General features: G+C 42.6%; 1 long non-coding RNA gene across 1 annotated transcript in view; it reads left to right on the top strand.

Moving 5' to 3' along the window:
- The first annotated feature begins 1,849 nt into the window (after positions 1 to 1,849).
- Positions 1,850 to 20,357, top strand: part of LOC144580263 (uncharacterized) — a 56,246-nt gene continuing 37,738 nt past the window's right edge. Inside the window, exons 1-2 of the long non-coding RNA XR_013529541.1 lie at positions 1,850 to 1,945; positions 10,568 to 10,779. This is a non-coding gene — a long non-coding RNA (uncharacterized LOC144580263). The remainder of the gene's footprint in view (positions 1,946 to 10,567; positions 10,780 to 20,357) is intronic.

Genomic DNA, 20,357 nt, shown 5'->3' with positions numbered 1-20,357 from the left:
ACGTCGTCAATGCTTGTGAAGTAAATATTTCTGATCCGCCCTGGCAGACTCGCCTCCAGAGTGGAGAAGCACAGTTTGCTCTAAAGATTCTATTCTTATTTGATTGGCTCTGAAGTTAAGCCTGAACTTGAGACATTTACAAATGGGTGTCTGTTTACAGCTGACCAAAGGGTACTGTTCTCACTTTCTGAATCAGATGGTAAACATCGCTGAAACGATGTTTCAAAAAACCAATCATATAGTCAGCAAGAACTAGGATTGAATCTGTTTGGCTTTACTCTTAGGAATGTTTTCTTTCTGTTAAACAGGATTGTCCTTGTGCTGCTAACTCCACGGAGGAAAGGGGTTCCCAATGAGGAGAAACGTTAAGTATCTTCCAGCCTCCAGTTACTATCTGTGACTTGCTCAGAATTACTCTGCTTGTAAAGGAAGAATATAGTGTTAGAAATTGGGTCTCTTGGCTTCCCTTGAATTGATTTCTTTTTCTTCACGATATAGCCCTGCCTGCCAGAACCCAGTATCACGCGGCCTATAATCCCTGTGGTCAGTTCCCACTGCCCTTGAATGAATCTTTGTATTTTTTTTTACCCATACTTTATTCCTCTTTTTCTTCTCCTCCCCTGCGCTGCAGGTCACTCTGTGCCGTCAGCAGTCACTGCTGAGCTGTGTGGATGCTGGTCAGGGTGAAAAGTTTAACAATCTCTGGCATTTCTCTAGCTCTGGCCCAGTTTCTGAATGCCAGGCAAAAGCTACCACCTGTTGGTCTCTGCATTTTTTTGGTTCTTGGCAAATGCCACTGTATACGCATAGGGAAAGAAAACGTGGCTGTTGGGTTCATTGAGCTTTCCTGAAGCATTGTGGCTATCGGTCCTGGAGTCTGATGTGATCAGTGAGGACTGATGGAGTGCCCGTGTTCTGCCTGCCTTCCTGTCCCCCTCCACGTCCACTGTAGCTCAGCGGCTCCAGCTCTGCCTCCTTTCTCTCTCAGCATCCCCCCTCACATAGAATCACAGGGAAATGTTCACAGAACACCAGAGCTGCAAGGGTCTTTACAGCTGAGAATACTATGGCTAGGGAAGGAGAGACATTTGCCCTGGGCTGCATAGCCAACAAATGGCAGAACCAGAAAGAAAACTGATTCTCCTGATTCCAAGGTTTTCAACCATCTTGCATAAACCAAATCCGCCGAAGGACTGAGTAGTTGCCCGGAAGACATGAAAGAAGACTCCAGTCACTTCTTCCATGGATTAATGGCCTACAAAATGAGATTGCTTCCTATATTCCCATTAATTAAAGGCCTTGCATGAAGGAAAACCCATGCACACCCTGGAGTTTTAACAGCTGACTTTATGAAACTGCATCCCTTCATGAAATAGACTTATTCTCCTCCAGGCAGAAAAAAAGAGAAAAAGGCTCACAGGAAGCAACAGCAAACTCCCAGTCCCGTGAACAGCACTGAACATCTGGGCAGCTTCAGCCTTGCCCTTTTCACCTTCCTGCCTTTCAGCACCCGCTCAGCCCCAGAGTCTCCACTCCCTGCAGTCCCCACCTCCTGGAATTCTCCTGGACGTGGAGGCCCCTTTTCCTCTGAGGAAACACTGTCCCCTCCAGATTCTCCGTTAGACTAGTTTCCATCTCCATTTCCTTTCTGGAGCCGGGAGCCAAGGAGTCTCCAGCTCAGATGAGCCAGGGCAATTCACAGCACGGGAGGCAGGCCAGCTGCAGTGCCAAGCTGATGGAGGAGGAGGCTTGGAAGGCTCTGGCCTGGGGGGCCTCTGCGCACGATGGAGGCAGCAGGGGGCGCTAGGGAGGCGGCATTGTTAAGGGGCACTGCACGATTATTCAAGGTGGTGTTAATTTCCCTCCTTTCCGCACTGGGTTTAAGTTGGATGGCTATTAATTTTTCTCTGCACGTCTTCCATGAGAAACTGTCACCTCCATGAAGGTAGGACACTGACTACTTTGCTCACTATTTTGTCTCTGGTGTCAAAATTTATTTGCTTGGTAAATTGTCAGTGAATGTCTGGATGAATGAACGAGCCCCACAAAAATAGAAAGCAACAGAGCCCTGAAGAGTGAGGACAAAACAGCCAGTGGCACAGGCTGGCGGGTTGCTCAGGACACTCAGGACTCCGGGTTCCTGCAGGGCTCTCCCAGCTGGAGAGGAAACCTTCACCGGGGGGATTCAAGAAGTCTCTGGGGTACGCCCTCGTCCCCTACACACACACACACACACACACACACACACAGAGAGCCCCAAATGGAATTAGTTTATGTATACTTCTATTTCAGTAACAATGTGGAGGCTTACCACAAAAGCATGGTGAATAAAATGGTAACTTAGCCTGAAAATGAGTATGAGGGAAGGAAGTGATGAGAAGTGATGAGGACAAGTGGCCTGGGACTGGGCAGGCAGTTTATAGCACCATTCCCCATACTGGGAATCCCTGAAATTATTGCAGCTTTTGTCTGTTTCCCTGTTGGTTTAGCAAATCATTCAAGTTATTCGTTATTAAACACCTACCCTCGGCCGGGCACAGTGGCTCACACCTGTAATCCCAGCACTTTGGGAGGCTGAGGTGGATAGATCATCTGAGGTCACAAGTTCAAGACCAGTCTGACCAAGATGGTGCAAACCCATCTCTACTAACAATACAAAAATTAGCCTGGCATATGGTATGCTCCAGTAGTCCCAGCTACTTGGGAGGCTCAGACAGGAGAATTGCTTGAACCTGGGAGACAGAGGTTGCAGTGAGCTGAGATGTAGCACATACAGGTATGTGTAAGGTACAGACCCCCATCCCCACAGAGCTTCTGGCTGTAACATTGTGAGGCAGACCTCAACAGTGGCAGCAGGATAGGCTGCACAGGGGAGGTGGCATTTGTAATGGGACCTACTGAGATGGTGTTAACAACGGTTCAGGCACTTGGGTTGTAGACTTGGTTATAGGTCAGATGCATCGGGCCTGTGTATGAGGGCCATGGCAGATCAGTCTGAAGAAGTTAGGGTGGGGAGATGGTGATTTCTAATGATTTCTCACCTATCTGAAGCTGCGACACAGTATCCTTGCATGCCTGACTTTACAAAGTTGTTACCTATGTCTAGACTGGTTATGCATCGCATATTTGTTCAATACTTAAAATGGTTAAAATTCATGATCTTTCAAGAGTTTCTTAAGGTTCCTTAAGAAAACTGGACTTCCTAAAGGCAAACACCACCTGGTCCCTGCAGAGGGGCACTGCTGCTTTGAGGACTCACAATGTTCTAGTTGCCTTTTAACCATGTCTTTTGTTTTGCTCTCAGTTTTTCATCTTTCCCTTAAAAATCCAGGCTTAGCCCAGTCCATTTTTGTGCTCCCTGGTATAGACGGGAGATGTTACGAACATGCTCAACTGCCTAATCACCCTGTTATTGAGCTTTCTCAGTCCCCATTTGCCTCCTGCATTTGGGGAATTTTGATTTTGCTGTTATTGTTATGTCCTTTGCTAGCTTGACCTTTCTGAACTTGCCTCCCCAGAGCGATGCCATCTGGTTTTTAAAATAATAATCCACTTTGGGAGCTGATCAGATCATGCTTTTGATGTTTTTTCCATTTTTCCATCAAGCTCACATGGAAGTCTCTTCCCAAGGAAAAAATATTTAATTACCAATTTGGAAACATCTTTTTTCTGAGCTGTTTTTCTTATTCATTGACTTTGGTTCTCATCATTTTTTCCTGAAATTAAAAACAAAGGGAAAAGTTTATTTTTCATCATTATTTGCTCTCCTGACATTTTTCCCCTGGACAAGTGCCCATCTCATTCCTGTTTCTTAGCCCCTGTTGGATGGATTTACCATATTGGATGTGATGTTTCCTGAGAATAGCTTCTGAAAGGAGCGACATCTGTCACTAAAACAAGAGCAGACGCAGCCTGGACACTTTGCTAACATGAATACTCCTTTCTGATTCTTTATCGTCCTGCCACAGACATACGTCCACATGGAGGCTATACAGTTTACAGGACATTTTCACATTGCTTATCTCATTTAATTTCACAATAGTTCTGAGGTAAACTGAACCAAGATCAGAATTCTTCCTTTACAAATGAAGAAACTGGATGAGAATAATTCACTGATTTATATAAGGTCACATAGATCGCCCACATAGCTACATAGCTCTGTGTGTGTGTGTGTATAGGTATATACACAACTATATATATGTGTATCTATACATACACACACACACACACATATACTATATATATGACTATACATATACGTATATATAGAGAGAGAGAGTCAACCTAAAATGAGCTACAGAGAGACCAACCAACTCCCCAAAACAAAGCGTTTACTCAGGAATAGCAATGGATTATGTCGGGATATGTGTGCTATGACAAACCCCAAGTGCATCTGAGGGGTTCGGGCAAGGGGAAGCTTTTAAAGGCAAAAAGGAGAAGTTAATATAAACTGTTTCAAACAAATACCAGAGGTTACAGGAACTTACTGCAGGTGGTGGTGCTTGTTCCTTGGTGGTACTGGATGAGAGGGTCTTCAGAGAAGTGGCTTAACAGGAGAGTTCAGTTGGAAAAGTCTTTTGTTATAGGGCAGTTCCTGTTATAGGGTATATGTGTGTGAGGACCCTTTCTTCCCAGCCTCTTGGCTCTATTTTGTTAGGGTTTGATGCAAGTGACTCCATTTTGGTACTGACAGTTGTCCCAGTAACGATATACATAGCTGATCATATAGCTGAAATACAGCCTTCTAATGCCATCTAATTTCTAAATGTTATGCTGTTGTAGGAAAGCCCTCAAGAATGAACTTTAGGCCAGGTGTGGTGACTCATGCCTGTAATCCCAGCACTTTGGGAGGCAGAGGTGGGCAGATTACCTGAGGTCAGGAGTTTGAGAGCAGCCTGGCCAACATGGCAAAACCCCATTTTTGTTAAAAATACAAAACTTAGCCAGGCATGGTGGCTCACACCTGTAATCCCAGCTACTCAGGAGGCTGAGGCAGGAGAATCACTTGAACCCTGGAGGCAGAGGTTACAGTGAGCCTAGTTCGCACCACCGCACTCCAGCCTGGGTGACAGAGTGAGACTCTGAGCCAAAAAAAAGAATGAACTTTATGGAGGCTCTTCAGATTTTTTTCTTTCACCCAATCTATTGATTAGCAACTCAAGGACTAGATTTGCCCAAACATACACAGGACCTCTGCTTTGGGCTTGCCCTGTGGTGTGGGATTATGTGTCCAATGCTGTACAGGACCAGAGTAGAAACCATCAGCAGCTGTAGGGAGACAGACCTGGTGCTGGTGCAGTCCTGGGCCAGCCTTGAGGGCAGCCGCAGACTCATTCTGAGTCCTTGTGAAAGCTGCAGGCACTCATCTCCTTTAGGTGCAGCACAGAACGTCTCCTTTCTTAGTTCCAATGTACGGAGTCTCATTCAAGTTTCTTTAGGGAAATGGCAGTGTGTGTGTGGGTGCGGGGAGCAGGCGGGGCTCGTCCATTCTTGCATTCCCATAAAGAAATGCCTGAGGCTGGATAATTTAATTGGCTCATGGTTCTGTAGGCTGTACCAGAAGCATAGCGCCAGCATCTTTTTCTGGGAAGGCTTCAGGGGGCTTACACTCACAGCAGAAGGCAAAGCAGGAGCAGGAGAAAGTGGAGAGAGAGTGAGGTGGGGGGACGTGCAACACACTTTTAAATGACCAAATCACAAGAGAATGCACTATCCCTAAGATGTTTACCAAGCCATGTGGGATCCACACCCATGAGCCAAACACCTCCTTGTGTAATGCAGTAAGTATTCTCCAAAACCAAAACAGAAACTGGCCTTTCAAAAAAGGTCAAGTCCACTATACTCCCTGTCTCTTAGGAGATGCAAAGTCTCACTCGTCATAGCTCTTGTTGACAAGAAAATCCATACTTTATAAAATATTTGAAGAGATTTATTCTGACCCAAATGTGAGGACCATGACCCATGACACAGCCTCAAGAGGTTCTGAGAAACTTTGCCCAAGGTGGTTGGGCAATAGCTTGGCTTTATGCATTTTAGGAGCTACAGGATATCAATCAATACATATGAGACGCACACTGGGTTGGCACAGACCCAATGGGGTAAGGACTTTCAGGTCATAGGTGGAGTTAAAAGCTTTCCTGATTAGCAGTTGGTTAAAAGAGTTAAGCTTTCCCTAAAGTTGAAGTCAGCAGAAAGAAATACTTGAGTTAAAGACAAGGTGGGTTGTGAAAGCCAAAGTTCTTGTTACATGGCTGAAGACTCCAGGAAGGCTTCAGGGAGAATAGACTGATAAATGTTTCTTTTCAGACCTTAAAAGGTGCCAGACTCTCTTAGTTTATCTCTTTGGGGTTGGGAGGGCCTGGAAGGAGAAATACCTCGTTACATTAATTGAGATTCTTTACAGATGCAAATAGTCATTTCAAAACATGGCAAAGAAACATATTTTGGGGTAAAATATTTTGTTTCCTTATCTGTTATGTGATACTATGCTAGAGTTGGGTTGGATTTTGGTATCTCATTGCTAAACAAAGAGTTCATTTGGTTGGTCTCAAGATCTGTGTTTTAATGTTAGCACTGGTCACCTCCAAATAAAGGAGGGTGTAACGAAGCATGTCTGACTCCTCCTTCCTGTGGTCTAACCTAGTTTTTCAGGTTTCTTTGGAATCCCGATGGTCCCATTCAGCCAATTGTGGGGCTTAGAATTTTATTTTTGGTTTACAGAATGCTTCTCGGGATCAGCTCCATTCTCTGCTTTCCCAGTATCTAGCTGCTGACTTCAGCTTTAGTCCCTGATGGCCACCTCTGCCCTGAGCCCACCTCCCTGCATGTGAACTTTTGGCTTATTTCCTCTGTTAACTGACTCAGCCTCTGTGTTTCACAAACCCCTTCTTAGAAGAGAGTTGATTGGCTGAGCTCCTTCTTTCAAGTGATGGTATCAGCAGGAGGCTGTCCGATAGACAACTGAAGCACTGCTCTGGGACAGAAATTCAACTTCGATGCATGAAATTATGTTTTATGGAGGGGGAGGAGGGCCTGTTTAGAGTAGAAAGATCTATGGGCAAAGAAGAATCCCTCAGAAGGAAATGTGGGTTGGGAAAGGATAATCAGCAACTGTAGTTCAGTGCCCAAAAGTAATCTCTTCCTCATCATGTTTAGGCAGTATGTTTCTTACCATGGAGGTAAAAAGTGTGGGACATTCAATAACATGTTCAATAACATGTGCCTGACACTGTGCTAGGCATGGAAGATATTTCCAAGGTTGTCGGTAAAGGTTGTGGGGTGAAAAGAGAACGGAAGCGAAGAGGGAGACAACTTCCTGATGACTTGGGCTTCCCTTCTCATCCACATAGAAGAAAAATAGTAGTGTACGTGGTGGCCATTTAGCAACAGCATAGGTAAAATAGGCTTTTATGGTTTTCTTCTGGGGGTCTCCTCACCATTTGCACTTTTCTGTGGGAAAATTCTTATGGCATGCGTCAAAAAAGAAAAGCCATACTTCTTTCTGATCTGTAGTCAGACGCGTTATCCATTGTGTCACTGGCCCCTCAAAAAACATACTTCTTTCTTAAATGCACTCAAAGACTGTATTTGCAGGGGCCAATGGGAGAAAGAAAGATAAACAGTTGTTCTGTTTGGGCAGCTGTTAGAGCCTGGAGCCTTTATAGCCCAGGAGGTCATGCATGAATGGACATTTTTTCTTTTTCTTTTTTTTTTGAGACGGAGTTTTGCTCCTGTTGCCCAGGCTGAAGTGCAATGGCGCTGAAGCAGGAGCAGCCACAAGAAACAGACCTCTCGAACACCGAACTGGGAAGGAAGAGCTGTTTATTATTACTGCCCAGGAGCGAGGCTTTATGTTTTGTCTAAACGGCCAAGCTCACCTGACAAAGAGAAACTCTGCCTTTATATGAGCTTACACTCTAGATATTACATGTGAAAGGATCTTACGCTTATAGCCTTAGAAATTACATGTGAAAGGGTCTTGGGTTTACAGCTTTAGAAATCACATATGAAAGTGTCTTGGTCGATGGAGGAGTGGGGTGGGGGTTTGATCTCACTTAAAAACAATGTCTTCAGAGAGATTCCCCTACACCATGCCTGCTATTTACAGAAGGTGATTTAGGAGATGCCAGTTGGCCAGCCTTTTCTTCTATTGAAATGCAGAGTGGAAGTCAAGGGGGGAGGTAATCCTAGATGCCTGGGTCTCCTTCCTTAGCACAGTTTTGGCTCACTGTAGCCTCCGCCTCCCGGGTTCAAGTGATTCTCCTGCCTCAGCCTCTCAAGTAGCTGGAATTATAGGCATGAGCCACCACACCCAGCTAATTTTGTATTTTTAATAGAAATGGGGTTTTGCCTTGTTGACCAGGCTGGTTTTGAACCCCTGACCTCAGGTGATCCACCCAACTTGGCCTCCCAAGGTGCTGGGATTACAGGCATAAGCCACCACACCCAGCCGTAAATTTTTTTATTCGATACATATTAAAAGCCTAACAGGTATTCAATGGGGATCTGTAAAATGTTTTGATGTTTACAATAGCTTCTCATACATTAAAAGTTTATAAATTACAGATCAAGCATAATCCACTTGCTATCTTTGGTATGGAATCAAGACTCTTTTCAATCTATCATTATTTAAGTGGTCAGTATTCAGTGGAGGGGTGGTCAGAGGCTCAGAGGGCACCATGTTGAAGAGTAACACGTGGGAAAGTATGTCTAGCCAGAAATCTGGACAGATTTTGGGGGTGTGAAGACATACAAGCAAAACCTTCTGGCTTTTGGGAAAGTTCAAAAATAGATAAAATATCGCTTTACCTCTTTGAATAGTCCATTGTCCCTAAAACATATGTTCACACGTGAAGATACATATAGTATCTATCATTCTTTCAACCACCCAAATAGATGGTTCATATTTCTCCATGTTACTGCTGAGGAAATTCAGTTTCTACATCTTAAAGAAAAACAGTGGTAACTATAGGAGTTGGTATGAACCCAGCTTTTTCCCAAGGCCTAGGCTCTCTGAGCGACTGGTTAGTTCTGATTTGACTGAAGTTAAGTAAACTTACCAGTAGGTAATACTTCATTGTGACACATCTTATTAAAGGGAGGGATTTCATGACTGGAACATTTTCATCTATTCATTTCCTTTCTGAGTTTTTTAATTCCACAGAGAACAGAAAATCTCTTCCCTGCAGATCAGTTAAATCCATGTAACAGATTTCAGTAAGCATGACTCAAAGGGTTTTTGATTAAGAAAGCATTACAATATAATTTGTTTTTGAAGATGGAACTGTGATCTCCCACTAGCAAAATTAGTGATGAGAGACAGCCAAGGAGGCAAGCACACACACTCACTCTAAGTCAGCATCTGGCTTTATGTGAGAGTGGTGTGTCCTTTAAAAAACCCAGTGCGGGGAGGTTAGATCCAACTCTCGGGGCGGGGGAGGGGGATTGTCTCAACGAAAGAGCTATCTTCTGTGGGGTTCTTGGGCCTACGTAAAAGTGGAATAACATCCAATGTGGAAAATCAGGAGACGTCTTCATGTCAGCGGCCCCTGAGCGTCCTTCTGGGAACTGTGTGCATTGCAGATTATCTGTGGATATGGTTCCCGTCCAGCTAGTCCCTGCTGAGCTCCTCGTCTCCCAGAATCTAGCCAGCCTGTGCTTGGGAAATTCAGAATGGTTTTTGTTATTAGCACCAGTAAGACTGAATTGAAAATGTAAACCTGTTAAAAACAATAACAAACAGTCAAATAAAATCCAAGAATATAATGTGACCCAAGTTAAATATAACTTTGGATTAAAATTTTTAAATAGTTTATATGCTTTTCTCTCACTACAGCATTTAGTGTTGATTCTGCACTCTTTCAGAAACCTTGCTTCACTCTTGTTGCAGACAGTGTCATTCCTGGGTCTCCGGTCACCCCTCTGATTGCTCATCCTCCATCTTAGCTGACTTCCTTCCCTCCCTTCCTCCCTTCCTCCTCTTCTTTTCTTTTTTAAAATGGAGTCTTGCTCTGTCAGCTGGGCTGGAGTGCAGTGGCGATCTTGGCTCACTGAAACCTCTGCCTCCAGGTTCAAGCAATTCTCCTACATCAGCCTCCAGAGTAGCTGGGATTACAGGCACAAGCCGCCACACCTGGCTAATTTTTGCACATTTAGTAGAGACGGGGTTTCACCATGTTGGTCAGGCTGGTCTCAAACTCCTGACCTGGTGATCCGCCCACCTTGGCCTCCCAAAGTGCTGGGATTACAGGCGTGAGCCACAGCACCCAGCTTTTCTTTTTTTAACCCACATCTGTGGGTGCCTTAGTGCTCTTTCTACAGATCCCTCCTCTTCTCACAATGTATGCAATTGCTTGAGAGCTCATCTGTAATATCCAGCCTCCAAGTTGGCTCTCAGAGATCCCACGCCCTGGCACTCACATTCTTCGGTGAGTCTCTTCCCACATCACACCAGGGTTGGCCTGTATAACCAATGGCATTGGCAGAAGTGACAGCATGTCACTTCTGGGATTAGATTAGAAAAGACTGTGGCTTCCTTCTTGGACTGCTCAGGCTTTTCTCATTACAGAGAATCACTCACGGGAGGGGAAGCCACATTGTAAACAGCCCGTGGAAAGGCCTTCCTGGTAAGGAACCGAGGCCTCCTGCCAACAGTCGCACTAGTGAGCTTGGAAGCGGCCCCCACAGCCCAGGTACCTTGACTGCAACCTCATGACAGACCCTGGGCCAGAACTACCCAGCTATGCTGCTGCAGGACTCCTGACCTGTGGACGTTGTGAGGTAGGGAATGCTTATTGTTTTAATCTGCTAAGTTTTTTGCGTAATCTGTTATGTAGGAATAGATAAAACACATTATCTATTTTCATGTCATCCACTACAAGCTCCAAATTTAATTTTCTGGCTTTGGATTCTACACTTGCATTCCAATCCCAGATTCACCACCGTCTGAACATCCTGCTCAACGCAAAGCTTAATTTTTTTCAGTGAAGTCAAAGGCTTTAACACACTCCCCTTTTGTTCTTAAAGATGGTGGCAGATACATCTCAACTTGCTCTTGAATCATTTTTCAGGCCTCAGTCCTACCACCTCAACAAGACTGGTGAGTTGCAATGAACTTTCCATTTTGGGTGATAACTATTTCCTACCATGCATCGCATTGTGCTGTGTACTTTATGTGCATTATGCGTTTTAACCTCACTGCAGTCTTGCAAGGCAGATGTTTTCATCTCTAGCTTATTGGTGAGAAAGCCGAGGTTCAGAGATGATAAGAAATGTGCCCAAGGTCACACCTAGAAAGCCATGGAGCCAAGATTTGAACAGATGACATCCTGGCTCACAGCCTCATGCGCTTCTCTGCCACGTGCTTTCCTTGCCCCTGCACCTTGGTCAGGTGGCTCTTATTGAATCCTTAGGCGCTGACATTAGCTATGTGTATGTGGCCAAAGGCAAAGTGGAGGATATGACCAGAGAAAAATAAATTGTAGGAGAAAAGAAATAAAAGGTAATATCTAGGAGATATTATTTATTTTTGATGGAAAAACTTAAGGTGTTTATATGCTAGAGGGAAAGAGCCAATGGAGCAGAAGAGGTGCAAGTTATGATGCTGATAATAGCTGGCATTTATTTGGCATATCCACGTGCCAGGAGCCATGCTAAGCACTTTACCAGGATTACTTCACTTGTCTTTCATAACACTCTTATAAAGTCGGAACTATTATTATCATAATATTTTACAGATGAGAAAGTGACTCTTTCTCCAAGCTCACACAATGGGTGGTAATTTAAAAACGGGTCTGAACGGCTGTGCCTAGGAATGAAGAGGTAGATGGCTGTCTGGTGTGAAAGCCAGGCTTCTGTGTGACCAGCATCCAGTAAATACAATACCCAAGTGCTTTATGGATGTTAACTATGTTTATAGTATACTTTCAGGTCAGTCCGTATACACATCCCCTTTTTAAAAGCAAGAAAACCAAGATTCAGGGGCCAGCGACTTGCTCTTTTTCATGTTTAACATGAATTATAATACATGTGGGGTCTGTATCCTAAAAACATTATCAGCCTTTGTTTCCAACAAGTTTGTTTCATGAGTTGGAATGAGAATTCCTAGCTCAGGAAAGTGATGCACTTGGGAGCAGTCCCTTGGGATATCTGACTCTTCTCAAGATGCTTGACTCTATTCTTATGGATCTGGCTTTCAACAGTGGAAGGGTTAGTCCCTTAATGATACAGGCATGGCACTGTTCACAACACACTCACTGAATAAGGCAACTGAATATTTGTATTTTTTTAAAACTTGCACAGAATATTTTGGTTTAATTATATACATTTAAAAAATAATCACTCAGTAGTATACAATTGAAAATAATGTTGAAAGAGTATAGGAAAGGTAATATAAACCCTAGATGAATGAGAAGCTTGGAGAGAGAAAAATAGATCACAAGTAGAAAGATAGCATTTAAAAAAATTATTATTTTTTTCATTTATAGAGACAGGGTTTCACTATGTTGCCCAGGCTGGTCTCAAATTCCTGAGCTCAAATGAATCTCCTGCCTCAGCCTCCCAAAGTGCTGGAATTATAGGTGTGAGCCACCGTGCCCAGCCAGTTAGCATGCTATTAATTTTATATGTAATTGATCAGCAATATATATGTTGGTTCCCATTTTACAAAAGCACTGTCTTGTATATACCTCATTTGCCTTTACAACAATTGGTATATTAACTGGAAATGCTTTCATCTATAAGTAACAGAAAACCTGGTTTAAACAGATGGAGGTTGTTTTCCTCATTCGAAAGAGGCCCTGGAGGTGGCATTCCTGAGACTGGCATGGGAGGCCCAACAGTGTCTTCGAGGATCCAGGCCTCTTGGACCTTCCATGTCACCACTCTTACCGTGTTAGCCACTTACCCTCATGAGCATCGCCTCGTGGTTGCAGGACAGCTGCTCTAGGTGTTACACTTGTGTTCACAACCGGAAGGAGGAAGAAGGGAAGCAGCAGGCACCAGGTGTCTTTGCTTTTGTTAGAAGGCAAAACCTTTCCCAACAGACTTTGTTTGTTATTTATTTATTTTTGAGAGTCAGGGTTTCACTCTGTCACCCAGGCTGGTGTGGAGTGGTGTGATCATAGCTCACTGCAGCCTTGGACTCCTGAGCTTAAGTGATCCTCCTACTTTAGCCTCCTGAGTAGCTGGGACTTTAGAAACATGCCACCATGCCCAGCTTAAAAAAAATTGTAGAAACGGGTCTTGCTATATTGCCAAGGCTAGTCTCAAACTCCTGGGCTCAAGCAGTCCTCCTGTGCTGGGATTATAGGCACAAGTCACCCACCTGGCCCTCTCAATAGATCTTTCATTGGCCAGAGCTGTGCCACCTGGCCATCCTTACTGCAAAGGAGAAAGCAATATTTAGCATTTATAGCCTGTCTGTAGTGGATGTAGGCAAGAGAGCAGCTCAGCAGTTTACAGCTGAGAAAGCTAGTGGACTTTCTAATGACCAATTGATTCCCCCTCGTCACTGGCCCTTGGCAACCACTGATCTTATTTTAGTCTTGACAGTTTTGCCTTTTCTGGAATGTGATGTAAATAAAAACATAAAGAATGTAGCCTTTTGTTTCTGGCTACAAAGTCCCATGATTCCAGCACCTATGTTATTTCACTATACTACTCAGCCTTTCTCAATTCTGCCACAGGAAAGCATATGTCAAAAAGAGAACAACTCTCAGAAACATATAGTAATGGGGGCTGGGTGTGGTCGTTCATTCATCTGTAGCTCCAGCTACAAGTGAGGCTGAGGCAGGAGGATGGTTTGAGCCCAGGAATTCAAGTTTGATGCTGTAGTGAGCTGTGATCTGGCTGTTGCAGTCTAACTTAGGTTACAGAGTAAGACCCTGACTCTGGGGGAAAAAGTATGTATAGCAATGGGATATATTCTAATAAGAAATGGATCACTTTTTAATATTAATAATTTTATATTAATATATGAGATCACTAACAAAAAATCATTCCATTTTAATAGATTAAATAACAACTAAGCTTTAAAGAGATTGATTGAAGCATTATTATTGCAAAACACTGCAGGGAAACCCACAGGTTGTTTTTTTATTTGAGACAGAGTCTCACTCTGTTGCCCAGACTGGAGTACAGTGGTATGATCATGGCTCATTGCAGCCTCCACATCCTGAGCTCAAGCGATCCTCCCACCTTAGCCTCCCAAGTAGTTGGGCGTATAGGTGTGTGCCACCATGCCCACTGATTTTCTTTTCTTAATTTTTAGTAGAGACAGGGTCTCTGTATCTTGCCCAGGCTGGTCTTGAACTCCTGAACTCAAGCAATCCTTCCACCTCTGCTTCCCAAAGTGCTGGGATTACAGATGTGACCCACTGCACCCACCAACCCACAGTTTTCAACAACAGGGCACTGGTGGAAGAAACTGTAGCATACCCATATCCCATGAAATAGTCAGAAGTAAAATTTCAGAATAATATTGGTATTTACAATATTTTGTTAAATGGAATAAGTAAATTATAAAACTATACAATGTCACCCTATACTTTTAAATATATATTCTCTATATAAAAACTGGATATTAATATAGCAAAATGTTCATAGTGATTATATTTAGGTGATGAGAATATATGATATTTTGGTTTCCATCTTGGTATTTTTGTAATATAATTTTTAGGAGTCAGGTTTATTGAAGGGTTATTTACATGTAGTAAAACTCACCCTTTTTAGGTGTATGTGTTTTGACCGATGTCTACGATAATATATCTACCACCCTAATCAAAATACAGAATATTTCCTTTGCCCCTAAAAGTTCCTTTGTGCCTTTTCGTACCCAATTTATTCCCCCTGGTCACTGGCCCTTGGCAACCATTGATTATTTTAGTCTTGACAGTTTTGCCTTTTCTGGAATGTGAAGTAAATAAAAACATACAGACGGTAGCCTTTTGTTTCTGGCTTATATCAATAGGCATGAGTGATTCTGAGATGTTGTTGCATTTACAAGTACTTAGTTCCTTTGTGTTAATGAGCTGTATCTCACAGCATGGATGTACCATACTATGTTATCCTTTAATCTGTTAGTGGAAATTTGGGTTGTTTTCAATTTTGGACTAATTATATCAGCTTACTAGTGCTGCCATAACTAAGTACCACAAACTGAGTAGCTTAATATACTGTCCCACAGTTCTAAAGTCTGCAAGTCCAAAATCAAGGTTCCAGCAAGATTTGTTCTGCGTGTGTGTGTGTGTGTGTGTGTGTGTAGAACCTTTTTTATTCAGGATAAAAGAAAAAACCAAAACAAGTTTTCCAACCACACACAGGAAGTGTATGGGTAGGGGGAGGTGTCTGACCATCCAGCTGTGTCCCTCAGCCCATGTGGCTTTGGCAGCAATAAGGGGTGTGGGGTAATCGTGTATGTGTGTACCGGGAGTAAAGGAGTGCAAGGCTGTGGGGAGTGGCGAAGGGCCAGGGACAGACGAGGTCAGTACTGGGAACACCGAAGGTGGGAGGCCATTTCATAACATTTCTTGTTGATCGAACCACCGTGGACACCTTCTTTGCCCATCAGCAGGACTGGCGTCTTGTCGGTCTTGGTGACAGTGACACTGAAGGTGGGGGCTCCACCTGTGCTCTTGGTGTGAAGACCCTTGCTAAATTCCCCATCCTGCAGCAGTCAGTCCCGGATCACCGAACGTTTCTGGCCCCCGAGTGTCAGCCCATTCACGAAAAACTTGACTGGTCTTTGCCAACCAGGACAGCAGTCTCGGCTGGCGTGATGTTGACGAAGGTTTTCTTGGGGACTGCGGCCCAGAGGGCGAGTCCTTGTAGGCCACGATGGGTCCTGTCCGCCATGAGGTTGTTGATGGAGGCATCCACCCAGCCATGGCGCTGCTGCTGGGGCCGCAGGCTGGGCTCGGGCTTCCTCGGCTGGCGCTGGCGGGCGGCGGAGAGCTGGGGAATGCGCTGCGGTCCGAACAGTGGCTCCGCTCGCTGTGAGCAGCCCTCGTACCGCCACTGGTTTGTTCCTTCTGAGGGTCACAAGGGAAGGATCTCTTCCGGTCCTCTCTTTGGCTTGTGGATGGCCATCTTTATGTTTACATGGCACGCTCCCTGTATCTGTGTGCCTGTGTTCAAATTTCTCCTTTTAAAAAGACTCCAGTCATAAGGGATTAAAGTCCCACTCTACTCCGGTATGATTTCACGTTGATTGACTATATCTGCAACCAGCCTGTTTCCAAAAAGGTCACATTCTGAAGTACTGGGGTTAGGACTTCAACATATGAATTGGGGGGCAGCAGGCAATTCAACCCATAACAAATAGTAAAGCGACTACAAGCATTTGTGTATAAGTCTCTGTATAGTCATATATTTTCATTTCTCTTGGGTAAATACTAGGAATAGGATTGCTGGATCACATGGTAATTGTATGTTTATAAGAGACTGCCAAACTGTTTTCTAGGATGTCTGTATTGTTTCATACGGAGGTGTATAAGAATTCCTGTCACTCTACATTCTTGTCAACATTTGGTATTGTCAGGTTTTAAAAAATTCTATTCATTCTAGCAAGTGTATGGTAGTATCTCATTGTGGTTTTAATTTCACATTCCTAAAGACCAATGATGTTATTTATCATCCATATATTTTCACTGACAAAGTGAAACTTTGAACAAAGTGAACTGTATGCATCTTTTGCCCATTTTATAAATTAGATTTTTTTAATGAGTCATGCGACTCACTACATATATATGACATATATATATATATGTCATATATATATATTATATATTCTCGGTATGAGTCTTTTGACAAATGTGGTTTGTAAATATTTTCACTCAGTCTTCAGCTTGTCTTTTCATTTTCTAAGAAAAGGTCTTCATTTTCTTAAGAATGTCTTGAAAAGCAGAAAATTTAAATTTAGATAAAGTCCAGTTTATCTTTCTTCTAAATTTTTGTTCATGCTTTTTGTGTCTTATCTAAGAAATTTGCCTAATTCAGCATCACAGAGATTTTTCTCCTGTCTTCTTCTAAAAATTGTATGATTTCATGTTTCACATTTAGACCTATGGTTCATTTTGTGTTAATTTTTATATGTGATATGGAGTATTTTTTCTTAAAATTTCAACAATATAATATTTTAGGTTTTGGAAAGATGACATGGTGTTATTTATCATCCGTATCTTTTCTTTGATAAAGTTTCTGTACACGTCTTTTGTACATGCAGTACCAGATACACTAGATAAAAACTACTTTTAATGCAAAGCTTGGTTTGTAAGAAAAACAAGGAAATTTCATGGTGCAAAAAAATGAGAAGGGATCTGAAAAGAGAGTGCTGAGTATATGGACCAATACAGGTAGCTGCCTGTATTTTTTCATGCAAGCAAGGATTGGGGTATAAAGTTTCTACTAACCTGGGGATTTGGGGAAAACAGCCATGTGAGCACAGGAGACAGAGTCTTGGGTTCACTTATGGTTGCCTATTGTGGCTGAGACTCAGTATAAAGTAGGAATCCCTGAGTGGGTATGCTTTCAGTGAAAGAATGGCAAAAGGAAAAAAATCATTTCCAACTTAAGAAAATAAAACGGAAGCTTGAGTCTCTCCTGAGAAGTCTCTTGAAAAACTGAAATTGCCTCGCACCTTGCACAGATTTGAGCATTGAGTTGATAACACCTTCGGGGTCCAGAAACCTCCATTGTTTAAAAGAAATAATCATTTAAAAATTGATACCTGATAATCCCCTTTGAATGCATGGCAGAATTTATGTAAAACCGGAGGGCAATTTCTATGAGATTCCCACAGGAAAAAATATTCCTATTAAAGATAAGTTACTGATAAAAATGTATACCTCAAAGCAGAACCGATTAGGCACACCACAGATGTCTTCTTAGCTTGTGTGTTGCACACAGCAAGGGCACATGCAGGATGATGCGAACAGAGCCCCCGCAGTGCGTATGTGTTGTGTGGACCCTGGAACCATTTACCATCAGCAAGAACCAGCAGGCATTGCAACAGGGGGATTAGAGCCCAAGAACTTTATATTGTTGCTGCAACAATGATATCAAAGATAACACAAAACAACCATTTGGAAATAATTGAAGACTTGACATAAATACTTAAAATCCTAAGAAAATAATAGGACATTATAAAAAAAGAACAGGCAGATTTGACATTTTTGAAAATGATAAAATATGTTGTCAAGATTGCACCACAGAGAACTAAAGAGAGGAAACATGACAGGAAAGAAGGTGCTTGGGGGAGGATTGACATGCTGACAAGATGTGCCTCGTTAGCAGTTTATTCGTTGGAAAGAGACTATTACAGGGCAAGAAGTTTTTTAGTTTTCTTCATTTTCTGAGCTGAAAAGAAAATTGCATAAAGAAAAATCGTAAGAAGGGATTATATATATTATATAACAGGATAAGACTCCAAGAAAGGATCTTTAATTAGAGAATCAGAATTGATAGCAAGGTGACTAACTACAGAATATAATTGCTATGAAGGCAGACATGGTTGGAACAGAGAACTGTTTAGGCATCTGTTACACAAACTCCAAGTGGAAGAAGTTTCTCAGCATCTTTATGGAAAAATGGGAGAAATAAGAATTAGATGGTGATACTTAATGCTTGAGTTACACGGAAGAAGATAGCATAGATTGTATCTGTGGTAAATATATTTCTTTAAGTCTGTCTAAAAGTGTTTATATTAAGCAAAGTAGTTGTGGGGAATGGTACATTCATAATTAAACTTTTCATTGTTAGGTCATACTTCCGATTATTTCAACCACATCTGGAGTAAGTTTACAATTGGGGGCGACTGCCAACTGCAGGGATCCAATATTTACTTGGTCATATCATCTATAATCACAAGCAGAACGCTAAGAAGGAAATCATCAGTGTCTTCAGAGATGACTGACACTTTCAATTAAGACAGTACAACAAATATCTCATCAAAATTTCCTTTCAAAAATAATATGAACTACTGATGAATGGACAAAAGCAGGAAGCACTAAAGACTAGAGAGAGGACGAAGGCCTTTAGCGAGAGACAAAGTATTTACAAAAACAGGCCTGGACTGCGTTAGAAAGTCATCAACAATGGCTTTCAACCAGGCTTTCTTATAATAAAATAAGGAAGGAAGAAATTTCAAATTTTAAAAGTAGATTAGTTAGAATTTTAGCTGCATACTTCTGGGAAAGTGATTTTTCTCTCCTTCTAACCTCTCCCATTAAGTAGGGCATACTGTTCAGAATTCAAAACCTGCTGGCCAAGTTTCTAGGGTAAACAAGACTTTGTGGCTCTAGAATGAGCCCTGTTTTGAAAGCTGAATGATTTTTTGGGAGAAGAGAGAGGAAGAGGAGTTCTTAAATAAAAGGAATATGGACTTTAAAAATAAACAGTGAAGTTTGAAATGCCTGAAGTTTGTTCCTGGCACCAGTATGTCTCCAGGCAACTTTAGGCACATATAATACTGAGCCAACTTGGCTGAGCCCAGAGCTGGCGTGGACCTGAAAACAGCTCAGTGTGAAAGCCATCAAGAACTGGGATTTGGGCTATGTTTACAGAGAATGGTCTTAGAAGACAACATAAGCTTTTTGGGAAAGCAGCGTAACATAAACTTTTGGGGACAACATAAGCTTTTTAGGAACACTAGGAAACAATGAACACTATTTGAATGAAAGATATGTATGGGGAAAATGCTCCATTGAATAAATTAGAAGGAATAGGGTCCAGTATCAGACGTGAAAGAAAACTAAGTAAACATTTGGCTTTTCATGGTTGTTGGCAGATCTTGGTCTGGAATAGAGGGTGTTAAACTTTTGTTTTAAATCTACCTTGGCAATGCTGAAGAAACCCCTTGACTCGGGGAAAGTAAGATGGGAAATAAAAGTTTCACCTAACAGGATAATGAGCAGGTTTAGTTTAAGGATTGCCAGCAAGATTGAAGGCTAAAGGGAAAAAGTTGCAAAACAATGATATTTTCCGTTTCCTTATAAAAGAAGCCATTGTTCACTGAGCTAGTAACATTTTTTTCATTAAGAAAATGATGTTTTTATAAGGCTAACCGTCCTACATTTTTGCTCTTCACTTTATGGAGATAAAAAGTACTTTGACTTCTTGTAGTTTTATGGTTTTGTTTTGAGACAGAGTTTCATTCTTTCTCCCAGGCTGGAGTGAAGTGGCATGATCTCGGCTCACTGCAACCTCTGTCCCCCAGGTTCAAGTGATTCTCCTGCCTCAGCCTCCCAAGTAGTTGGAATTATAGGCGCCTGCCACCACACCTCACTGTAATCCCAGCACTTTGGGAGGTTGAGGCTGGCAGATCACCAGAGGGCAGGAGCTCAAGACCAGCCTGGCCAACA

Source organism: Callithrix jacchus, chromosome 18, assembly GCF_049354715.1.
Source record: "Callithrix jacchus isolate 240 chromosome 18, calJac240_pri, whole genome shotgun sequence".
Taxonomy (NCBI): domain Eukaryota; kingdom Metazoa; phylum Chordata; class Mammalia; order Primates; family Cebidae; genus Callithrix; species Callithrix jacchus.
The sequence above is the reverse complement of the archived record's forward strand: the minus strand, read 5'-3'. Positions and strand labels throughout refer to the sequence as shown.